This window comes from Macaca nemestrina, chromosome 12, assembly GCF_043159975.1.
Source record: "Macaca nemestrina isolate mMacNem1 chromosome 12, mMacNem.hap1, whole genome shotgun sequence".
Taxonomy (NCBI): domain Eukaryota; kingdom Metazoa; phylum Chordata; class Mammalia; order Primates; family Cercopithecidae; genus Macaca; species Macaca nemestrina.
Window position 1 is genome coordinate 47,886,896 of NC_092136.1, and position 24,866 is coordinate 47,911,761.

Genomic DNA, 24,866 nt, shown 5'->3' on the forward strand with positions numbered 1-24,866 from the left:
GCTGCCAAAACAAAAAGGACATGAAGAAGTTGAAGCAGAGCATGTAGAGTTTGCTGACAGAGTTCTCGAACAAACAGTTACAGAGGCAAACCACAGTGAAACAACAGAAGAAGGGAACCTGATGGAGATGGCTGCTGAGAAGTTGCTCCATGAACTCAGAGGCCCTATAGAACGGCCTACCTACACTCATTGTCTTAAAGCAAGCTTATCTAACCCGCGGGCAGCAAGCTGCATGTGGCCCAGGACAGCTTTGAATGCAGCCCAACACAAGTTTGTAAACTTTCCTAAAACATGAGGGGTCGTTTTTTGTTGTTGTTGTTTCGTTTTTTTTAGCTCATTAGCCATTGTTAGTATACTTTTTGTGTGGCCCAGTTCTTCTTCCAGTGTGGCCCAGGGACGCCAAAAGATTGGACACCTCTGACTTAGAGCCTCTCTATACCTCTGGCCCATGTCTGTCTTCTACATGTAACCAATGAAAGGAATCTAAAGTTGGAAGGGCAGGGGACCTTTCTGATGCTCTTGTGAGGCAAAGGGATTGAGATCACTGCAGAGAAGTTGGCAACAGGGGGCCCATCATGTTTTCAGTGGCCAGGACATCTCCATTATGGATAGAGGAAGATGCGAGGCTTTAGCAAATACTAAAATGCTTATTTGTCTATTGCTCTTTCTTTATGTCCATCACAGTCTGGGAACCAGTACCTTGAAGCACTATCCTTGATTAATTTATAATTTTCTGCCCTATACTGACTACCTAGGAAAGAGGTGGTCAGAGGTATGAGAGGGTGAAAATACTGTTCTTGATTATGGAAACCTATATCCATTCTGTGTGTCCATGGATAATTTTAGTCTTCTAAATTGATTTGTTATTTTCCATGCCTTATTTTTATAAAGTCATTTTTTAGTAAACATATAACATTGTCAAGAGCTACCTAATCCATGTACATAAAATGTCATGTGAATGTATAAATGTATATATAATGTATAAAAATAAAATTATTCTAATTTTTAAAAAGTGACTAAAGGTCATTTAACTGTGATTTGGATGCCTGAGTCTGACGTATTGATTCCTGTGTGTCCTTGAGCTAGTCACTTCCCCTTTCTGCCCCTCTGCTCTCACACCAACAAAGTACAGAGTCTGGATCAGTGGTTTTATTCACCTGGACTATTCTATCAAATCACATGGGATAATTGTTAAACGTATACACTCCTGGGCTCACTTCCAAATAAGTAGAACTGGGAATTGGGTGCTTAGAAATTTTTAGTTCTGATAGTCCTCCAGGTAATTAATTTCAGGTGATATAGCCAAGTTTTGAGTAGTTGGTCTTCCTTGAACCCCTCTGGTTCTGATGTTTTAGGATCTTTTGCCTTCTTTCTCTTTGCTCAGTGGGAACATTGTTTTCTTTTCCTCTCTTCCCTAGAGTGCTCCTCTCACTAGACTGTGAACCTCTGAGGAGGAGGGCCTGTATCTTACCCGTCTCTTTATCCCCGTCCTCCAGCTCAATGTCTCACACACTGATAGTACTCAGTGAGCAGTGGGCACAATGAAGGGAAGGAAGGAATGAATGGGCTCTCATGGCTTTATACCACCTATACACATCCAAGTAATGTCCTTAATTTTTCCTGCATCCTCAGTCACTATAGATTTCTTCAGAACGGTAAATGGAAAGAGCACAGAATTTAGAATGTAAAAAAACTGGATTTGAATCTCAACTCTTTCTCTTACTGTGTAGTGATTTCTCCCAAGTCATTTAATCTCTTTAAACTACAGTTTCTTTGATTGTAAAATAAGGAGTATGGCACCTGTTGCTTGAGATCGTTGTTAGGATTGACTTACTACATGAAAATGTGGATGTAGAGTGCCTGACATATAGTAGGAACTCAAGTATCTCAGCTTCTTTTCTTCCTTTACATGCCCAGTGGTGAGTAACAGTAAAAGGAGGGAGGAAGACTCAGAAGAATAGATCAATCTCAAGCCAGGCCACAGAGGATGGCAATATGGTTCATTGTCATCTCCTGGCTTCCTGCGACACTGAGGTTCTGACTGAGGGCCAGGCATCTTGGTGATCCTCAGCTGCTCAACCCTGGGCACATCAGAATTCAGACTTAGAATCTCTTGACTTTAAGTGTGGCATGTTCTCTCTGTTTCTGTGAGCTACAGGAGGTAGAAGGAGAAGTAACAAAAGAAATTCAAGGAACTATTGTAGGTTGGGGATCCTTATGCAGGCTTGATGTCTGGGCTTGCTGTGAGAAACTCAAGTTCATTTCAAATGGTTGGTTCTCAGGGCTAAAAATCTGTGCATTGGTTTCGTTAGCATATCAACTCTTCTCTTCACACACTCTGTGTTGGAACTGCCACAGCATGCTGCTTTTCATAAAAGTCTGTCTTTCAAACCAAGTCCAGCTGTTTCAGTCCTAGAAGGCAGCCAGATTAGTTCTCTTCTGGGCAAAATGGTAAATGCTTATCACTCCCCACAATGCCTCCAGCACCACAAAAATAACAGCCACCCTTTACTGAGTGCCTACTGTGTTTGAGTCCTTTGACATCACTATTAGTGGTTATTATTAGCTCATTTTATAGGGCAGTAGGTTATGATTAAGACTGTAGGCTTTTAAGTTTGACCGAGGTTCAAATCTTGGACCCCACCATATTTTAGCAAATCCTCTCTGAGTTTCTGTTTCTTACTATCAAAAAAGGTCTAGTAATGTATACCTCATAATACTGAAAGGATTAACTGAATACCACATGCATGGTACCACGCCTAATGCACGGTAAGAAAATCCTCAATAAATGTAACTGTGGTAATGATGACAATGCTGTGGTCTCTTCATCTATAGAAGATGGTTCGCTGTAGTGGATACCAGAGAGATGAGGAGAGGTGGCAAAAATATCAACAGTTTCTGTTAATCTAAGCGAGACTCAAGAGAACCTCAGAAATAGTATTAGAAAGGGACCTGGTATGATTGCTTGGAATAAACTCAGTGAATAGCTGCAGTTTATTATTCATTCAGCAGATTTTTATTGACTACCTACTATGTTTCAGGCCTGTGCTAAAAGCTAGAGATCCTATGATGATAAAACAGACATGATCCCTTGCCCTCAAGGAGCTTACAGTATTATGGAAGGACTCAGACACTGTTAAAAAAAAAATTGCACCAGTCATGTAAAATTACAGACTAGGATAAATGCTATGAAAGAAAGGGACAGGGTACTCTGAGAATGTATGACAGGGGTCCTCACCTACTTCCCATGATCAAGGATAGCTTTGCTGAGGAATTGACATCTGAGCTGAGATCTGAAGGATCACTAGGAGTTATAATTAGATGAAAGCAGTGGGTAGGGTGGGGAGAAAGCTTTCTAGGCATATGGACAAATGTGGCCCTTATGGTGAGAGGCAGCTTAGCGCTTTCAAAGAAGTTAGAAGGTCAATATGATTTGAGTACAGAGAAAAGGCTGGAGGAGGAGATTAGGGCCTTGCAGGCCATGTGAAGAATCTTTTTTCTCTTTATTCTAAGCTCATAGGAATCACAGAAGGATTTGAAGCAGAGGTGGTTATGTGTATGTTACACATGGGAAGGGCACTGTGCTCAATTCGACATTTACAAAAGATCTTTCCAACAATGACTTTGAGAATGGATGGAGGGTGCAAAAGTGGGTGTGGCAAAACCAGTTAAGGAGGCTTTTGCAATGGTCCCAGCAAGAAATCATGCTGGATAGAGCTAGAGAAGTAACAGTGGAGATAAAAAGGACAACGTGATTTGAGATACTTAGCAGGTAAAATTAGCAGGACTTAATGGTGGATTGAATGAAGCTGTGAGGAAAGGTAAGATGTGAAGCACAAGCCCCAGGTTTCTGGGTGCATGAGTGGAAATGGCCCTGCCATTCACTAAGCTAAAAGTAAAAAAAGTAGAAGGTGACCAGGTTTGGATAGGAAGATCTGATCTGAATTTGAACACGCTGCACTGGAGGTGCCTTTCAGACATCTGGGTATGGATATTCCATGCCTATGGCCACCAAGGGTAGGCCACAATGGCCTTAGAATGCCCCAAGCAATCTCACCCAGATCCAGCTTCTCTGGTGGTCAGGCTTGTTTAGTAGCTGGCCTGAGGACTTATGGTTTGCTTCCCACCCTTGTGGTTCGATTTCCTTACCAGAATATCGTGAAAGGGGAGAATTCAGCCTGAGAAGGAATAGGAATGGTCTGGGGAGAGACTCTGCTGCTTTAGGGGAAACAATTTAGGTATTGATGCGTGTTGTTTGAGATGTTTTTTCCAAATCTGTGAGTGAGATATTTGTGTTTGACATGTGTGCTTTTATTTATTAAAATATTTGCTATTAATATATATCTACTATGTGGTAGACACAATGTCAAGTCAGAAAGGACCCATGGTAGTTTGGAAGCGACTCCCCCAGAACCCATCTGGCTTTGCTGTTCTTATGATCTTAGAGAATACTAAATCTCTAGGCTGCTGAGCGGCTGACTTTTCATCAAGGGAACCTGTCGTTGAGTTCACGTGGTTGGTTTGTCAGGGGCTTCCTCTGTAGCTGCAACTCCTCAGTCTGTCTTTGGGGGCCTCTCTTTTGCAGTCTCCCTAGACAGTAACTACATCAGTGCCGGTTCTCCACTTTGAACAGGGCTCAGCTGGGCACTCTGAGCCGCCCCACCCTACCACTGCTATGTGTTCTGGTTTGTTGCCTGAAAGCAACTCTTTGTGTCCAGGTGAGCAGGTGAGGGTGAGGGAAGTGTCAGAGGAGGTTTCATGTTCTTCTGTAGAATAGCAGAGGAGAGCTGGACTGGTGGGCAGGAAGGGGGGTGGTGGGCAGAGGTGTGACTCATCAAGCCCTGGCACCATGTGATAGGATCTGTGAATACCCATGTGAAATAGATACATGCTTTAAGAACATTTGCCTTGTGAAAATCTAAACTCACAAGCCACATGAATTTGGAACAGCGATTACCATCACAAAAGGGAGCTGGTATCCTTTAGAATATCCTCTAGTGTATCTAAAATGCAATGTAGTGAGGGACGAAATATTTATGCCAGTTTAGGCACTCAGGGGAAGCTGGCATTCTCTATGTCAGTGGAACAAAGAACTTCTTATAACTGGAGCAGATGGTGAGCCCCTGTCAGGGCAGGTGATCCAGCAGAGGCCAGACGACCATGTGTCAGGTGGGACAGAGGAACTGCTTCCCGTGGTGGACTGAGAATCACAGCTCTAAGATTCTCTGATTCTTGGCTTTGCTTTCTGTCTTGAAAAGTAAGTTTGCCTTAGGCAAATCTGCCAAGGACAGATGTGTCCTTGAAGTCAGAAGGACCTAGGCTAAATCTCAGCTCCACCTCTTCTAGCTATGTAAATTAAGCAGGTGGCTCTCTGAACCTCCTTCTTCCAGTCTATAAAATTAGGTTTATAATTCCTTGCAGAGTTTTGTGTGTATAAGGGTCAAATGAGTTAAGTCTAGGAGCCAACACCTCAGGGGAGAAACCTTTGGAGCCTCTGATCAGCTGGCAGCCGTGTGGCGTGTGCGCGTGGATGGTGTGCACATGGCTTGAGTTTGCATGCTCTGCACAGGGAGAACATTCATTGCTCCACGGAACACAAATTCAGGGCATGTGTCAGCTCACTGGCAGCCTGGGGTAGGCTGGGACACGCTGTCCTGTTCCTGCCTGAGGACTGACACCCACTCAGCAAACAGCCCACCCGGCTTAAGTTTCCCCAAAGAACTCAGTCTTCATTACAGAGAAATCCTTTCAGGTGCCGAGAGTGGCATGTTTCTTGCAATCTGACCCCTGGAAGAATTCTCACTATGTCCCTTTCCCATGCCAACTCTTTACTAAAGCGGATTTTATGAGGAATTATTTTTCTAATGTGTTGGATAAAATCCTAAAGCGTGTCTCTGATGGTGTCTTAGGAGGTTCACAATGTTTTTATTTTCATGGGGAGCACTAAGAGGATGTAGACTAGGCTTTTGTTGGGGCAAGCATAGTCATTGTAAACTAGAGGCTGCTTGCCACCTGCAAAATCCTTGACACCTCAGGCAAAATTCTGGCTTCATATGTCACCATCTAGCACACCTGAATCATTCCAACTTGAAGACATTTGTCACTGTTCAGGGTATCCAACATAGTCATCACAGTTCCATTTGTACACACAATGAAGCTCTGTATTTACCAGTTATTTTATCTGCCTAGCCTCCCTGTGGGCTCTGGAGGGCAGGGTTCTTGGCCCTTAATCTTATTCAGATTAAGAGAACATGGCTCTGCAAGGTGCAATAGTTTGTCTGAGGTCACCCAACTAATTATTGGCAGAGCTGTTTTTCAAATCCTGATCTTCTAAGGGGCAGCCTGACATAATGAAAACACCATCCAGCATTTACATCCCAACAATGGCATTCATGAACTGTATGACCTTGTGCAAGCTAGTTATTATAAATGGTTATTGATATTAATAATTAGAGTAGAATTTACAAAGCACCTGGCGTGGTAGTAGGTGCTTTACACTATATCTCATTTTCATTCTCACACTAGATCTGTGAGAGGGGTTTTATTATTATCCATTTTACAGATAAGTATCCTGAAACTCAGAGTGCTAAAGTAGCTTTCCCTATCTGAGCCCCAGTTTCTCTATAAAATAAGAATATTAATATCTCCCTGGGAGGGTGATGATAAGGGCTGAATAAGATGACATGTGTAAACTGCCCAGCACAGAGCCTGGAATAGAGGAGGTGCTCAGTCAATACTTGTTTCCTTTCCCTAGTTCCTCCTCTGACTTCTAATCTAGTGGTCTTTCTACTGTACCCCACAAAATACATTTGGAAGCTAAGGTCATGCTTAAGTCCTCTCCATAGCTCTCTCCATCACACTCATCCCTACTGCCCAGAGGCCACTTCAAGTCTCTCTGTCAGATACTGCCTTTTTAGTTTTATGCCAGTTCAGGAAACATCATCCTTCCCTGGCATTCTGCACCACACCCCTGACATTTGCCCCACAGCTGTGTTCTGGACCGCTAAAGCCTACCCTGGCCTCTCTAGCCACAGGGCTTTCCTCTTTCCTCACTTTCTCTAAGGCAAATACGAGTTGCTTCCCTTACTTTGACATTTTACCTGGACTCTTTCATGTTGTTACGTTGTGCTTCATGAGAGGCCACATATGGCACACAGGTCTTCTGACTTCTAGTGCTGTGCATGCCCTGAAGGTTACTATCTTCGTCTGTTTGGTGTTTCTATCAAGGAATACCTAAGACTGGTTAATTTATAAAGGAAAGAGGTTTATTGGCCAGGCACGGTGGTTCATGCCTGTAATCCCAGCACTTTGGGAGGCCGAGGCAGGCGGATCACAAGGTCAGGAGTTCAAGACCAGCCTGACCAACATAGTGAAACACCGTCTCTACTAAAAATACAAAAATTAGCCGGGCATGGTGGCAGCACATGCCTGTGATCCCAGTTACTCAGGAGGCTGAGGCAGGAGAATCACTTGAACCCAGGAAGCGGAGGTTGCTGTGAGCCGAGATAGTGCCACTGTATTGCAGCCTAGGCAACAGAGCGAGACTCCGTCTCAAGAGAAAAAAAAAAAAAAAAAAGTTTACTTGGTTTATAGTTCTGCAGGCTGTATAAGAAGCATGGCACCGGCATCTCCTTGGTTTCTGGTGAAGGCCTCAGGCTGCTTCCACTCATGACAGAAGAAAAAGGGGAGACAACATGTGCAGAGATGGTGAGACAGGAAGCAAGAGAGAGGGGAGGTGCCAGGCTCTCTTTAACAAGTAGCTCTGGCAGGAACTAATAGAGTGACAACTCACTCACTCCCCACAGAGGGCATCAAACTATTCATTAGGGATCCACCCCCCTTTACCCAAACATCGCCCATCAGGGCCTATACCTCCAATATTGGGATCAAATTTCAACATGAGGTTTAGGGGAACTCATTCATTTGGCTTTCAATAAATATTTATTTATTTAGCACTTACTCTCAGCCAGACCCTGTGTTAGACAAAAAAGTACTCAATTAGTATAGATCAAGTTAATACCTAGTTTCAGCTCTAAAACTTGGGGATTGGGGTGTGGGGTATGGTAAGGAAGAAGAGAAGGGTATCACCTGGCAGTGGGTAGATTTGAGAGGTAACAGACCTGACTGCCAGGAAGTACCTCCATAAATTTGAGGGACTATAGAGGCTAGTTCTTATACCTCTAAAAGATAGCTTGGAGAAGTGAAAAGGGGAGCTATTTCTAAAGAATTCATCCATTCAGCAGTCTTTTAGCAAGTACCTTATCTGTGGCTGGTGTTCTGCTGGTGGTGAATAAGATAGGGCTCTGTTATTTTGGACTCACCTTCTCTCTGGGGAGGTAAATCTGTAGATAGGCGAATCTCAGTGAGTGGTATAATGGCAAAGGAGAGTCCAGGGAAGGTGGGAACTTCAAAGGAGGGGACTTACTTTTCATAGGGGAAGGAAGGGGAAGTTTCATAGAGAAACTGTGCCTCAGAAGGGGATTAGGCAAGAGAGCATTCCAGAAAAAGGGAATAACACTTGAAAAGGCCCAGAATCCTTAAGGAAAGGAGTATATTCAAGAAATAGAAAACAAGACGGTGTGTTTAGGAGATATGCGCTAATGTGTTACATTGTTGATTGTACCATGAAGGTCCTTGTGTGGCATGTTGAGGGTATTGGACTTAATCCTTAGGCATCAGGAGGCAATAGAGGTCTTAAAACTGTAGTCTAGTTGATGGAAAGCAAATAGCTGTCCTATTGAATGCTAACCATTCAAATCCCCATTTTCTACAGAGTCTGGATGCAGCCTCAGAAATATTCTCATGAAGGAGGCATGAAAGTATGAGGCTTTCAAGCAAGCCCAGTCCAGTAGACCTTGAGTGGATGCCCTTGGCCCATATACCTGTAGTGCTCCAGCAAACTCAAGGCCTTCTTGCCCAATGGACATTGGTCCTTTTTTCCAGGAAGCTCTTTTGAACAGAAAGTCAAGCTCTTTTGAAGAGGATAAAATGTGCTGGGCTAAGGAATCAGGAAGTAGCCATTAGTCTGTAACCTCACTGGTGGCTGTGATTGTCTTTGCCAGCTCTGTATCCCTAGCATCCAGCACAAAACTTGGCACATGGTATGTGCTCAGTGATGTTTGCTGAACAAATGAACAAGGAAAAGAAACTAATCAACTCTCTACCTAACCAGTCAACCATCCAACCTGGGTTCTAATTCCAGCTCTCGAATTTTCATTCTCTCAGCTGTACAACCACCTGGTTGTTCTCTAAGGCCTTTCACACTCTACTACCCTAGGATTATAGGGTGATGAATAGTTCAGAGCAAACCCAGTTATCATTTATAATTCTAATATGCCTCAAATTTAATCAGAATAAAATGTCAAAATCAGCAATACTTTACAACATTTCAGATATGCCTTCTAAAAACAGAACCTGCATCTGTCTCAGAGTTGTGAAGAAAATGTATTAGGTTATATTAAACAGCAAGATTGTCCTTTTTGTAGGAAAAAAATAAATTAAATCTTGTCTTCCTGACTAGGGATTTTAATTGGGATTTGAGTCAGTTTGATCTAAATTTGAGCATCCATCCAGAGAACATTTATTGACATCTGCTATGAGCAAAGTTTTATGCTAGGCATGAGGGAGATAGGAAAATGAATAAGATACAGGTCCTTCCAGGCAGGAATTGATGGTGTAGTTAGGGAGATAAAACATATACATGCTTGACTATGACCCAGGTGGACAGAGAATAAGCAGAGACAGTCCAGATACAGGGGTAGGAGTGTCAGAGGAGGAAATCCTTTCTAAGTACATCATATATGTAGGAAGTCTGCCTCTTACCACAACCCTAGGGCTCCGAATTTAAACTGAGCCATTGTGGCTATGAGGATGTGCTCTGTGGATTGTGCTCTGTGCCATGCGACTGCCTGGAGCTTACAGTCATCCTCAGCCATCAAGTTGAGCACCTCAGCCCAAACTGTTATTGGCAACGAAAATCATCTTAGGCCTTAATGAACAGTGTGCACATACTACACTGCCAAGCTTGGTAGCATCTTTTTATGGCTTGTATCCTTGGGGTTGATTTCAAGAAAAAGTCATTCACTGTAACATAAATTTGTATTTCTTGTTTTATCAGACTGAAAACTATTAATAATATTTGTCCAGTGTGTGCTGTTCTCCGCCTTGGCTGCCACTGAAATTCAGGACCTAACTAAAATGGGATCATCCACTTTCCAACATTTATCCAATTATTTGTCATATGATTCTCTGTGCAAGGCCCTGTGCTAAGGGGGTAGGAGACATACACAGGCTCTGCTCTCAAGGAGCTGACAAAAGATGTGTGAACCAGGCCAAGGGGAACTGAAATACCAGCTGAGAGAAGTACTAGAGGGATCAGAGCAGAAAAAGTTTGTTTTTAGCCTATGGGCACAAAGAGAAAAATGTAAAGGAGATCCATGTGATTTGGACCTCAAAAAGGCAGGAATCATACACATTGAAATAGGTGTAGTAGGATTTCTAAGATAAAATAATGACAAACGCATTGAGGAAGCAAAAAACTTCAGGCTTGTTTAGGAAAGTAGGAATACTTCAGTTTGGCTAAGGGGAAGAGGCTTAAAAAGGGTTGGGATCAGATCATCACAGAGGGCCTCTTCCTCAGATTTCCAGGGTAAGGCATTTATATATTTAATTCTATGGGCACTAAGATGCCTGCTTAAAAACTTATTAAGTTTAATAAGTAAAAACTTAATAAGTTTAATAAGTTTTTAAGCAGGTGTGAGTTGGAAAAATCCTAGAGTTGGAAAGGATTTTGGATATAACCCAGTTCAGCACTCCATCTGTATTAGTCTGTTTTCATGCTGCTGATAAAGATATATCCGAGACTGAGCAATTTACAAAAGAAGGAGGTTTAGTTGGACTTAACAGTTTCATGTGACTGAGGAAGTCTCACAATCATGGCGGAAGGCAAGGAGGAGCACCTCACATCTTATGTGTATGGTAGACAGGCAAAAAATGAGAGAGCTTGTGCAGGGGAATGTCTTTTTTTCAAACCATCAGATCTTATGAGACTTATTCACCATCATGAGAACAGCATGGGAAAGACTTGACCCCATGATTCAATTACCTCCCACCAGGTCCTTCTCACAACACGTGAGAATTCAAGATGAGATTTGGATGGGGACACAGAGCTAAACCATATCATTCCACCCAGCCCCTCCCAAATCTCATGTTTCCTCACATTTCAAAACCAATCATGCCTTCCCAACAGTCCTCCCAAAGTCTTAACTGATTTCAGCATTAACTCAGAAGTTCACAGTCCAAAGTCTCATCTGAGACAAGGCAAGTCCCTTCTGCCTATGAGTCTGTAAAATCAAAAGCAAATTAGTTACTTCCTAGATACAATGCGGGTACAGGCATTGCATAAATACAGTCTTTCCAAATGGAAGAAATTGGCCAAAACAAAGGGGCTACAGGCTCCATGGAAGTCCAAAATCCAGCAGGGCAGTCAAATCTTAAAGCTCCAAAATGATCTCTTTTGACGCTGTGTCTCACATCCAGGACACACTGATGCAAGAGGTAGGTTCCCATAGTCTTGGGCAGCTCCACCCCTGTGGCTTTGCAGGGTACCGCCTTCCTTTTGGCTATTTTCACGGACTGGGGTTGAGTGTCTGCAGCTTTTCCAAGCACATGGTGCAAGCTGTCATTGGATCTACCATTCTGGGGTCTGGAGGATGATGGTCCTCTTCTCACAGCTCCACTGGGCAGTGCCCTAGTAGGGATTCTGTGTGGGGGCTCCCACCCCACGTTTTCCTTCTGCACTGCCCTAGCAGAGGTTCTCCATGAGGACCCCACCCCTACAGCAAACTTCTGCCTGGGCATCCAAGCTTTTCTATATACTTCTGAAATCTAAAGGAAGATTCCCAAACCCCAGTTCTTGACTTCTGTGCATTCACAGGCTCAACACCATGTGGAAACTGCCAAGGCTTGAGGTTTGCACCCTCTGAAGCCACAGTCCAAGCTCTACATTGGCCCCTTTCAGCCAGGGCTGACTCAGAGCACCAAGTCCGTAGGCTGCACACAGCACAGGTACCCTGGGCATGGCCCACAAAATAATATTTTCCTCCTAGGCCTCCAGACCTGTGATGGATGGGGCTGTTCTGACATGCCCTGGAGACATTTTTCCCGTTGTCTTGGGGATTAACATTCGGCTCCTCGTTACTTATGCAAATTTCTGCAGCTGGCTTGATTTTCTTTTGTAGTGCACTGTCAGGCTGGAAAATGTTAGGCATTTTCCAAACTTTTATGCTCTGCTTCCCTTATAAAGCTGAATGCTTTTAACAACACCCAAGTCACCTCTTGAATGCTTTGCTGCTTAGAAATTTCTTCCACCAGATACCCTAAATCATCTCTTTTGTTTCACAAATCTCTAGGGCAGGGGCAAAATGCTGCCAGTCTCTTTGTTAAAACATAACAAGAGTCACTTTTGCTCCAGTTTCCAACAAATTCTTCATCTCCATCTGAGACCACCTCAGCCTGTATTTCATGTCCATATCATTATCAGCATTTTAATCATAGCCATCCAACAAGTCTCCAAGAAGTCTTTAGGGAGTTTCACACTTTCCCACATTTTCCTGTCTTCTTCTGAGCCCTCCAAACTGTTCCAGCCTCTGCCTGCTACCCACTTCCAAAGTCACTTCCACTCTTTCGGGTATCTTTTCAGCAGCACCCTACTCTACTAGTCCCAATTTACTGTATTAGTTCGTTTTCACACTGCTAATAAACACATACCTGAAACTGAGCAATTTACCAAAGAAAGAGGTTTAATTGGACTTACAGTTCCATGTGGCTGGGGAGGCCTCACAGTCATGGCGGAAGGCAAAGATGAGCAACTCACATGTTATGTGGATGGTAGCAGGCATAAAATGAGAGAGCTTGTGCAGGGGAATGCCTCTTTTTAAAACCAACAGATCTCATGAAACTTATTCACTATCACAACAACAGCACGAGAATGATTTGCCCCCATGATTCAGTTACCTCCCACCAGGTCCCTCCCACAACACATGGGAATTCAAGATGAGAGTTGGATGGGGACACAGCCAAACCATATCACCATCTCACACATAATGACAGAATCCCAAAAGGGGAAGTTACTAACCCAAGGTCAGACACCTAGTAAATGATGGTGCTGGAGCTGGGGCCAGAACCAGATCTTCTTGCTTCAAATATAGTGGACGTTTTACACTCTATGATGAAATCTATGCTCCGGAAAGATTAATGAGGCTTTCTAGGGGAGGTAGTTTGAAGGAGAAGCCAGAGTCAGGGAGAGCCTTGGAATGTTTTTACAGTTCAGATGAAAGGTAATGCACAAGATCTTTAATTAGGGCTCTGGCAGTGGGCTAATGAAGAAGGGGCTGATGGGAGAGAACATAGAGGTCTAGTCAGCAGGACTTGAATGTGGAAGACAGACAAGAGGGAAACTTATCCTGTCTTTAGTTACTGTTCTTTACTGAATTCTCACTGGGCTCCATTTGGTAAGCTGTCTCAAAGTGGAAAAGAAGGGGTGTAGAGCCAAGATAAATATATCAAACACCTCCAGTATTTCCCCAAATGAGCCTCTTTGCAATTGTTGTTGTTGTTCCTCTTCCGTAGGAAGGCCTAGTTCTTTTCCAGAACCCGACCTTCCAGCTCTTAAGTCCTCAGAAATGGGATCCATTTGCCAGCTACCATTCTGGCTTCATGATTTTACTCATGGGCTCTTGGCACTGCCATCATTTTCTGGTTTTGGCTTTGCCACCAGGCCCCATGAAGGTGCCATACATGTGACTTGTCTCCCATCCTATGACTCTAGGTTTGAAACCAAAGCCCTGAGACAATCTGCACCCCATGCTGACCTCCAGAATAGGCCAGGCACCCAGCCTGAAGGAGGGCTCTGGACTGGACTTTAATTGTATAGGGGTCTTGCCCCAGGTCTGTAGACCACTTGTGTCAGAATCACCTGGGGAGTATTAAAATGTGGATTTCTGGGCTTCATCTCATCCTACTGAATCAGAATCTCTGGAGGTAGGTGACATGAACTTGTATTTTTGACAAGTGCACCAAGTGATTTTTATTTACCTAAAGTTTAAGACTCTGCCTTAGATAATTTTTTTCCTGGACCTGTTTCCTTGTTTTAAAATAGGAAAATTATATATTCAATTTACCGCAAAAATAGAAAAGTACTTTGGGAAGATGCTAAAAGTTTATACGTATTTACTTATTACATATTATTAAGTTTACAGTCTTGAGATAAAGAAAATTTGAATTATTTCTCAGACTGAAATACACTGAAAACTGGTAAATGGTCTGAGTACTCACACTTAGAAAATGTGTGCTTACTAAGTGCTATGGTTTGAATGTTTGTCCCCTCCAAAATTCATGTTAACACTTGGTCATTACAACAGCATTGAGAGGTGGGACCTGTAAGAGGTGTTTAGGTCTGCCCTTACGAATGGACTAATGCTGTTATCGAGGGAGTGGGTTCATCCCGACTTACTCACTCTTGCATGTACATGCGTTCTCTCTCTCTCTCTCTCCCCCTCCGGCCCTTCCTCTCTCTCACTTTCTTGCCATCTACCATGTTATGATGCATCAGGAAGGCTCTCACCAGATGCTGGCACTTTGATATTAGACATCTCAACCTCCAGAACTATAAACCAATAAAAGTCTATTATTTATAAATTATCCAGTCTGTGCTATTCTGTTATAGCAGCACAAAATGTACTAAGACACCAAGTGAATGTATATATGAATGAATAGCTCCAGAAAGGTAAACCCTGAAGAAAGGTCATTAACTTTTTCTTCAACATCCCCTACTTCATGCATTCAATCAGCATTATTCACTGAGTGCCTAATATGTGCCAGGGCACTATGCCAGGCTGAGAATATAAATAGGATGTGGTCCTTGACCTTCCTTAAGGGATTGGAGATCAATGTGAGTGTTCAGCGTACTGTGATAAGCACTGGCCCCAGGATGGATAGAGAGGTGGGTATTAGTGCTTTGGCAACAAGAGCAGGAATCACCTCTATCTGGGGCTGTCAGGAAAGGTGTCACCAAGGAAGTGGCCTTGGAGTATAGGATTGTTCCAAGAAGCAGGAAAGCCCTTTTCACAGTCCTTGTCACTTGCTTCCTTCTTCCATTCCATTAAATTCTGTCATCAATTTCCTCTCCTCCTCCATCAAACTAATCTCAGGAACTCAATGTTTATGTGTTTTTTTGTTTTTTTGTTTTTTTTCTTTTTCAACCTACCCAAATCTGCTTTTACACTCAAAACCAACACTTCAGTTTAGTCATAAACACTTGGTCTTAAAACAATGCTTTTTTGAGGATCAGTGTAGTTTACATTGTTACCCCTAAAAGTTTTCATCTGAAATAGTTTTAAGCTCTATTAGGGATTTTGTTTGTATATTTACTTTTTTACATCAGCCAGCTGATAGGAGGAGTGTTGCACTTTGTTGGTTAGTAGTTGTTGAATTTTTTGGGGGTGGTATGGGGAGAGGATTGGTGACAACCGGTTTTCCCCAGCTCCTGTTTTTTTTTTTTTTTTTTTTTTTTGAGACAGAGTCTTGCTCTGTCGCCCAGGCTGGAGTGCAGTGGCCGGATCTCAGCTCACTGCAAGCTCCGCCTCCCGGGTTTACGCCATTCTCCTGCCTCAGCCTCCCGAGTAGCTGGGACTACAGGCGCCCGCCACCTCGTCCGGCTAGTTTTTTGTATTTTTTAGTAGAGACGGGGTTTCACTGTGTTAGCCAGGATGGTGTCGATCTCCTGACCTCGTGATCCGCCCGTCTCGGCCTCCCAAAGTGCTGGGATTACAGGCTTGAGCCACCGCGCCCGGCCAGCTCCTGTTATTTTACTAGATAAATAATCACTATTTTGCTTACCCATAAAGAATAAAGGATTAATTCATGGTCTTCTTTGTGTTTTAAGATAAAACGATAATGGTTAATGAATCAGACTTTAAGGTGGCATAGCCCTTTACAACTTACAACATGTCTTTACTGTTCATGTTCTTCTTTTCTGGTCAAAAGATGGTCCACAAACCAGAGGCAGGGAGGAAGGCGCTAATTAGAAATGGAGAACCTCAGGTACTACCTAAGACCTGCTGAATCAGAATCTGCACTTTAGCAGTATTCCCTGGCAATTTTTATGCACAGTAAAGTTTGGAAGAGACTATGAAGTTAGTGGTTTGTCCCATTTATTGATTAGGACATTGAAGTCTGGAGCAATTAGGGAACTTGCCCAAGGTCACATAACAAGTAGCAGAGCCAGGCTTCAAGCCCTGGTCTATCTGATCACAGTTCAGCACTTTATCACTGTCCTACTAGGTTTCTTTGTGCCGTATTAACTGGTAAACACTTCCTCTGTGATTGATTCATGGTTGTGAAGAAGGAAGAAAGGAACAATTTTTCAAAGTATAAATGCATCTTCTTGGGATTTGCAAGGGACTAGAAGACTGAACCGGGAGCTCACAGGCTGAACCTTGACTTTATGCCAGACACTTGGACAATTATACACAGGAAGCCTTGTTCCCATTTTACAGATGGTAAGAACCTCAGTATTTTACTGACCATGATGAGCCTGTAGGGACTCTTGGGGAAGCAGGGGTTGAATGTGGTATTTAAAGCTCAGGCACTAGGACTTCCTGGGTCAGAGGTGAAGGAATCAGATGTTGGACATTTCTTTTCATCCTTAAAATAAGATTCTCTTCTTGTATGAGGCTTTGACTAATCAGGTTGGGTGGCTGCCCACTTCTTCTGAAGTCAGGAACTTAGGCTTTGGTCACTAGGAACTCCTCTTGATTTATGAACAACTCTGTCTTGTAGAGTAAAAGTGGTTTTCCCAAAGAGGAAAAAATAGCTTAAAAGAAGGCCTTGAAGAATCGAGATGACAAAATGTATTATTTATAAGGACCTAAAATAAGTGCCAGATCCTCCACTTGAAGTGAGCAGGCGACAGCCGTGCGCTGTGTGGAGTAGAGCCCAGCTGACTCCAGCTGGATCCACACGGCAGGGCTGGTCAGCCACGGCTCCGCTCACTATTCCAAGGCTCTTCTCAGAAAGACTCCTGCTGCCGGTGCAGGCCATCTGTGGAACTCATATGAATGTGTCCCAGCTTACAAGCTTAAAGAGAAAATTCTTGAAGGAAACTGGAGGAAATGCAATGAGAATCTGTGGATTGGTAGAAAGAGGCCAGAAACACACACTCATACCTATAACACACACGCATGTAAGATTACATCAACTTCCCAACTTATTCAAGGATACAGACACGTTTTGAGAGCACACAGTAGATATGGGGTATCTCAAGTCTGCCTTCACTAGCCCCTAGCTCCCTAGCGGAACTTGCAGCTGCAGGTGACACCATCCATGCAGAATAGGGTTCTGTTTCATCTAGGAGTCAGCCCCTTCTTGCTGCATCACAGGTCTTTTTCACTCAAGGCTTGTCTTATTCTTGAAGAACTTAGAGCTGCTATGTTTTCCTTTAAGAGAATGTTCACAGACATTTCTTACACAAAAAGCTCTTCTACTTTTTGAAGCAAACTAATGGTCAACAAGTCTACATCTTTATCCAGTGGGAAAAAATTCAGATTCAGTGTCTAGGAGTCTCTGATCAATAGCCAGCATTACAGAAAACTCATTTCCTTGTCACTCATCCTTTGACCCTGGCCTAATACCTTTGTTATCTGGAAGTTTGTGACACTGAGTTAGACCTGAGGATCATTTCCCAAATCTGTTTTTCTGTAGGGCAAGATTCAGTGATGCGGGGGGAGGTAACTGAAGAGTAGGAGGTGATGCCAAGGAATTTCTGAGGGCACCCAAGGCAGGTAGAAGATTGTGCTCCAGCTCCAAAACTGTTACAATGCTTACCAACAGAACAATAGGCTAGGATCTGAACACACACTATAGATTTCAGAGCCTTCTCACCAAACTCTAATTCTTCCTGTTTCATTGTCTTTCTCTTCCTCTTCAAAATTTCTCTTCTGGGATATGGTGACTACACTGTGGGGAGAAATGCTTTTAGTAGCTCTTGCTGTATTTGGAGCTTACTTTGTGTTCTCTATTGGCTGATGGCTCCCTCCTTAGCCATAGGAGCTGGTTGTGATCCAGCGGCCCTGATGCAGTCCCCTGGCAGCATCAACCTGGTTTTGCCTCTGGTTCTCATCTCAAGGCCCCTCCAGTTTCCTCTTATCATAATGGTTGCCCCTAGAGGGCAGGATTCAATAGGCTGAGGTTTACCTGCATGCCCTGGCAGTACAGGGAGCCTTCAAGAAGATGGATATTTGACCTTTCTACCCCCTACATCCCAATTCAGAATAATAAAATCTCAGGCTTGAGATAAATTTTCAGCATTTTAAAATCCAGGCATCTTTTCAATATTTGAATGAGAGGCGGCATTGTATAGAAGAAAGAACACTGGCTGAATTCAAATCCCATCTTCACTACTTTCTGGCTGTGTGATCGTGGGCTGGTCACCTGATCCTTATAAGCAAGGAATGCCTTGCAGGGCCCTGCTAGAGAATAAAGATAATCTAGGTAAAGTCCTGACATATATGATGTGCTTCATACGTAGTAGGGAGTACCATTATCCTGTAAACCAGAGGCTTTCCAACTTTTTCCTTCAGAACACTTGAATTCTTTCACATGTTCTCTATCATGTATGACTTTTAGATTCTTCACAGCCCTGGTTACTTTATTATTATTATTACTATTGTTATTTTTATTGTGGTAAAATATATATGACATAAATGTACTATTTTAACCATTTTAAGCATGCAGTCCAGTGGCATTAAATACATTCACATTGTTGTGAAACCGTTACTACCATCCATCTCCAGAACATTTTTATTTTCCCATACTGAAATGTTGTACCTATTAAACAATAACTCCCACTCCCCATCCTTGCAGCCAGGGCACTCTATTTTGAATAGCATGCTCCAAATTCCTCAGTGTCTTTCTTCCCATTGCAAATGGAAGTTAAAAAGAGCCTTTTGGAAGGGTTTTGAGTTCTTCAAACTCCCACTGGGGAGCCCGAGAATTAAAAGTCTATACCAGTTGCAGCAAACTTTTGGGATTGCAGATGGTTACAAAATTGGTGTCAATATAGCTGCTTTGCATGGAATGGATCTGGCAAAGAGGCTTCTAAGTGCTGATACATTCCTTTCAGAAATATCAAAGGATATGGCTTGGCATAGCTTTGGGGAGAAACCAACAGTTTTTGAATTCTTGAATAGCATCTACCTTATGGTGAAGATTAAATGATATAATTCATGTCAAGTGTATAATACAGTGCTTGGCACAGATCAGGCCCTTATATGCAGGCTTTTGTTACCATAATTCCACTATGGCAGAGATAACATATATGTTTTGGTAGTTAATTCCCATGATAGGTAGATATCATTTTCATCTTACCTGAGGAAACTGAGTCTCTGGGCTGCTAAAACTCCCAAAATTACAGAGCTAATAAGTTATAGAGTCGTAGAGCTGGGATTCAAACCCATACTCTTTCTCTCATAAGATGCTGCCTGTTGTGATACACCAAGAAAGGAACCCTATGGGTGAGGTATACCGACTTCATCTTGGTGTTCCATCTTAATATATACCCTGGCCATTTTCTAGGGTCATATCATCTTGCTGTTTCTTCTTCTTAAAATCATATACTTAATGTCCAAGCTTCAGCGCTTTCTGTATTTACCAGTCCCCATTCTCTCTGTGAATGAAGTGATCACTCACAGTCTTCCATAAGCTCTAAAGTAGGAAACCAAAAGCATGTGTGCAAACCATGGAACTTTCTGGCTTTATTTGATGAGTACCTAAGAGCTAATGAACTGCACATGGAATTTAGAGAAACGTTGACTGGGATTTGATCAGAAAATGGTACTTTCCAGGACACAAACACTAGGTAGAGTTTGCTCAGAAAAGAAAATGCTTACATTTGACTTCTGTGAGTGATTGGGATTCGTTTTCCTTTCAGAAAACAAGAACCAAGTCACGCTCTCTTGCTCTTTCATGGTTGCTAGGAAGCTAAAGCCAACCTGGATGCTCAATTATGGCATGTATATAAGCTCCCAGGGCTGGCATTTGGATACGCCTCCTTTCCATGGTTTTGAATTTCCACTTCTATTTTATTTACTATATTATAGGAATACCCTTTCAAAGGAGATGAGCTTAGAGTAAGTAAATCAATAAAGACTATAAGCACCTAGAGGTCAAGGACCATTTTCGTTTACTTTAGTGTCCCCAGCACATAACTCAGTATCTGGCATATAGGAGATGCTCAGTAAATGTTTGTCAATTGAATGGATGAAAGCGATTAATGAATCAGCGTTCCAAATGACTTAAGAGTGGCATCTCTGGTACCTTCCTTTGGACTTTCAGCTAACAAGGCCATCAAGGTGGAAGCTTTAGAAGGTGTTCCTTGGACTGTGGAGGTCTATCATTAAGAAAGTGTGTGCGCATGCTAGCCATCGGAAATAATAATGGCTTAAACAAGACAGAAGTGTTTTCTCTCACTGTTATGGACTGAATTGTTTCTCTCCAAAATTCATAGATTAAATCCCTAACCGCCAATGTGACTGTATTTGGAGATGAGGTATTTAAGGAGGTAATGAAGGTTAAGTGAGGTCTTAAGGATGGAGCCCTAATCTGATATGACGTATCATTATGAGAAGCAGAAGAGATACTAGGAATTGCTCTCCCTCTACACACAGAGGAAAGGCCATGTGAGGACACAGCAAGAAGGCAGCTATCTGTAGGCCAGGGAGAGACTCACTAGAAACCAACTCTGATGGCACCTTGATCGTAGACGTCTAGCTTCTAGAACTGTGAAAAAAATTAATTTCTGTTGTTTCAGCTACGCAGTCTGTGGTATTTTTTGTTACAGCAGCCCAAGTTGACTAATACATTCACGCATGAGAGGTCTGGTGATATCCCCCACAAGATTGGTATAATAGTTCTACAGATATCAAGGGCCCTAATTATTTCTATCTCTCTGTTTCACTATCCTTAACATAGGCCTTTGTCTTCAAGATTTTCTCAAGGTCTGAGATGGCTACTAGCAATATTCAGCCAGATAGAAGGGAGAAAGGACAAAAAGAAGCCCTTTTAAGGCACTTTCCCTGAAGTGGTACCCAGCAATATCAACTAAAAACTCATTGGCCAGAGCCTAGCTACATAGCCAAACCTGTTATGAAGCCTGGGAAGTGAGACTTTTAGCTGGGCATATGGCTATCCTGAATAAAATTTGAGGTCTGTTACCAGGAAAGAAGAGGACAATGGATCGTGAGCAGGTAACCAGCAGTCTGTGCCTCAAAGAGCAGGAGAATTTTGGGGAATAAAGGAAGCTGGAAGTCAGCATATCACTCACAAAATAGTCCCACTTCTCAGCATCTGAGCAGTACCCTGAGTGCCCTAAGCAAGGTGATGAGAGGAGATGGGTCTTGCCTACAGATTAGTCCAAGCCCCGTGCTTGACTGTAGGGCACTACTCAGTTTGGGCCTAGCCACCCTCTCAGCCTTCTCTTCCCATTTGCCAATACCTTGCCCCTAGCCCTGTTCCCCAGATATGCCTGCACTTACCTACATTGCAGTTCCCTCTACTTGGGATGTCCTTTGACATTTTAATATCTCATCCATTCTTTCAGGCTCCGTCCAAACTGTTCCTCCTGGGACCACCTAACTTGCATTCAAAGAGTAGAGCATGGAAAGGGGTTGGGGGAGGGAGATGAGGTGAGGAATACCCTTACAGTGGAGAAACCTGGCAAACACTACCTTGCCCAGGTGACCAAGGTTAACATCATCGGTGATAAATCATGTTGATAGTATATGACTTTTATATAGTGTGATGGTAAGGACACTTCACCTCTGTGGTCTTCATTCTCCAAGCCCATAATCCCAGTCTAACTATGAGTAAAACATCAGAAAAACTCAATTGAGGGACATCCTACAAAATACCTGCTAATACTAAAAACTGTCAAGGTCATCAAAAACAAAGTTGGAGAAACTAACAGACCAGAGGAGACTAAGGAGACATGATGGCTAAATGTAACATGGTATCCTGGAGCAGAGAAAGGACATTAGGGAGAAACTAGCAAAATCTAAATACAATATGATGTTTGGCTAATAGTAATGTACCAGTGCTGGTCCCTTAGTTGTAATAGATGTACCACAGTAATATAAGATGATGACAATGGGGAAAACTGGGGGAGGGATATTTGGGAACTTAGTACTATCTTTAAAACTTTCCTGTAAATCTGAAGCTATTTTAAAATTAAGAGTTTTATTAAATGAAATCTCTGTGCTCCTCCTCACTGACGTTATGACTTCGGCAAGTCACTTGACCCCTGTAGGCTCGGTTCTTCGATGTAAAATGGGGGTGACATACCTTCACTGCAGAATAGGAAAAAAAAACTTCAGTGAGACAGTGTGCTTGACAGCACTTTGGAAACAGCAAGCCTCGGCCCTTAGGATGGCTTTGGGTGCTACCCACATTATTGTTCAAATGCAGATTCCACTCCTGCCTCTCTGAAACTCCACACAGGGAGACATTCCAGAGGTTTCCCCAAATGCCGCTGTTGCTGGTACCTAGCAAAACCCTGCCCTCTCCCCATTTGGAGTTCTTTTTCAGCCAGAATTTCTGTGCGGGTAACTTCCTCTTCACCTCTCTTGATAGCTTGCTCTTATAGACTAAGATTGCATTTTTATTTTCATATTTCACTTCATTTTTCCCCCTTGAATTTAGTTTTTCTCTTTAGGAATCAGCATATGACTCAAACTGCCAGTTCTAAATTTAGTATCGCCTGTGATACGGAGAATGCATTTAGTGCTGCCTGGGATATGTATTTGGAAATAATGGTTTTATTTATCCACATCCAGTAATTCTGCTGCCTGCCTGCTGGGTTCTTTCAGGAAAGAGTTTGTCATCTCCTTTCCTCCTAATGATGAAATGTTGCTTGCTCAAGTCCCAGAGGCCCAGCCTGAGCCAGATGCTGGTGACTTGAGTCTCTGTTTAATTAAACAATACCATTCCCAGGATTCTGCAGTCATAAGGTTCTCTCTATGGCTTCTGTTTAGAGGTAGTTTGGAAATAGGCCTAGAAGGGGCTCATGTACTCTTTGGATCCTGTAGGCTTATTTCTGGGCCTCAGGCTGGTAAGATTTGCCCCTTTTTTTGGGAGAGTTGCCCCTTCAGTGCTGGAATATGTGGAAGGAGGGGGAAGCTCTACGTATATGTAGCTGTACCCTATGTTGTGGATGCTGAGGACTTAGAAGCAGTAAATCACATTACTCTCTTGCCCTCTGAGAAGCTCTTCTCTTTTCAGTGAGATGGACACATATACACATGATTGGAGTGCAATGTAAGACATGCTGTATTAGAGCAATGTACGTGACATGGAATTAATGTAGACAGATTAATCTATGTGGTAAGGAAAGGCACACAGAGAAGAGGTGATATCTGAGTAGAGTTTTGAAGGATAATTTTATAGGTGTTTGTAAGGGAATGAGGAGGGCATTCTAGGCAGAGGGAACAGTGTATGCAAAGACATGGAGGCATGACATAACATATTGTGTTTGAGGAACTGCAATTAATTCATTTATTTAAAAAAAGGTATGGAGCACCTACCATCTATCTGGTGCCATACTAATCATTAGGGTTTTGATAATGACCAAGTCAGATAAGGTTCCATTCTCCCAAAGCTTGCGTTCTTGTAACGTAGTTTGTATGAGGGAGATGAGGGGTGATATATGATAAGTTAAGGAGATAGGCAGTGTGTATTAGTATACATGATATGAATAATTATTAGTATTATTAACCTAAAAATTATTAGTCTTCCATAATAAAGTACCACAATCTGTGTGGCTTATGATAGGAATTTATTCTCATATTTATGCTGTCACTTCTGGAGGCCAGATGTTCAAAATCAAGGTGTCAGCAGGGCCATGCTGCCTCTGGAGGCTCTAGGAGAGACTGTTTCCTTGCCTCTTCCATCTTCTGGTGTTTTCAGGCATTCCTTGGCTTGTGACTGCAAAAACCCTAACCGTGCCTCTGTCTTCCTGTGGCCCTCTCTGTGTGACTGCATCTTTTCTTCTTTCTCTTATAAAGAAGAGATTGCACTCATTCCAAGGTCTTTAACTTGGTTACATCTGCAGAGACTCTGTGAGCTCTAGGGGAGAATCTGTTCTTTGCCTCTTCCAGCTTCTGGTGGCTGCTGCCATTCCTTGACTTGTGGCCACATCACTCCAGTCCCTGCCTCCATGGTCACATTGCCTCCTCCTCTTTTGTCTGTGTGTCAGATTTCCCTCTGCTTTTCTCTTGTGATGGCATCTTTAGGCTCACTCAGATAATCTAGGACAAGCTTCTTATCTCAAAATCCTTAACTTAATTATATGTGCAAAGACCCTTTTTCCATAAAAGGTCACATTCACAAGTTCTGGAGGTTAAGGCATTGACTGACATCTTTTGGAAGGCCACTGTTCAACCCACTATACAGTCCAAGATTGTAAGGTCTTTGTATATTTACCTTATGAGGTAGCTTTTATTATCCTCGTTTTTCAGATGAAGACACTGAGGCTCAGATAAATTAAGTGATTTGCCCAAGGTAATTCAAAAAGGAAGTAGCAGAACCAGTGATTGAAACCTGGCTTTGTCCGACTTTGAAGCCCATTCTCTTCCTCCCATGGCATACTGACCAGAATTGTTTAGAAGTCTGTCCTTTGGCTTAATACATAAATGCCCGGTTGAGGGGTTTGCGGGGTGCCACACCTTGCTATTACCAGGCAGTATGACCTTTGTGGGAGCTAGTCTGAGGGAACTGTTAGAGGATAGAGAGCAGGCTGCAGTGGATATGGGCAGGAA

The 24,866-nt window shown here is 42.8% G+C and overlaps 1 protein-coding gene across 17 annotated transcripts in view; it reads left to right on the forward strand.

The window, feature by feature from the left end:
* Positions 1-24,866, forward strand: part of LOC105486966 (secretion regulating guanine nucleotide exchange factor) — a 241,559-nt gene that overhangs the window by 185,569 nt on the left and 31,124 nt on the right. For 4 of the 17 annotated variants that reach the window (XR_011610786.1, XR_011610785.1, XR_011610787.1 and 1 more), the window contains one exon: positions 1-24,866. This exon is cut by the window's right edge and continues 12,391 nt beyond it. The exons of the other annotated variants lie outside the window; for them this stretch is intronic. The gene's annotated coding sequence lies outside the window, so the exon portion shown is untranslated. 17 annotated transcript variants of the gene reach the window in all.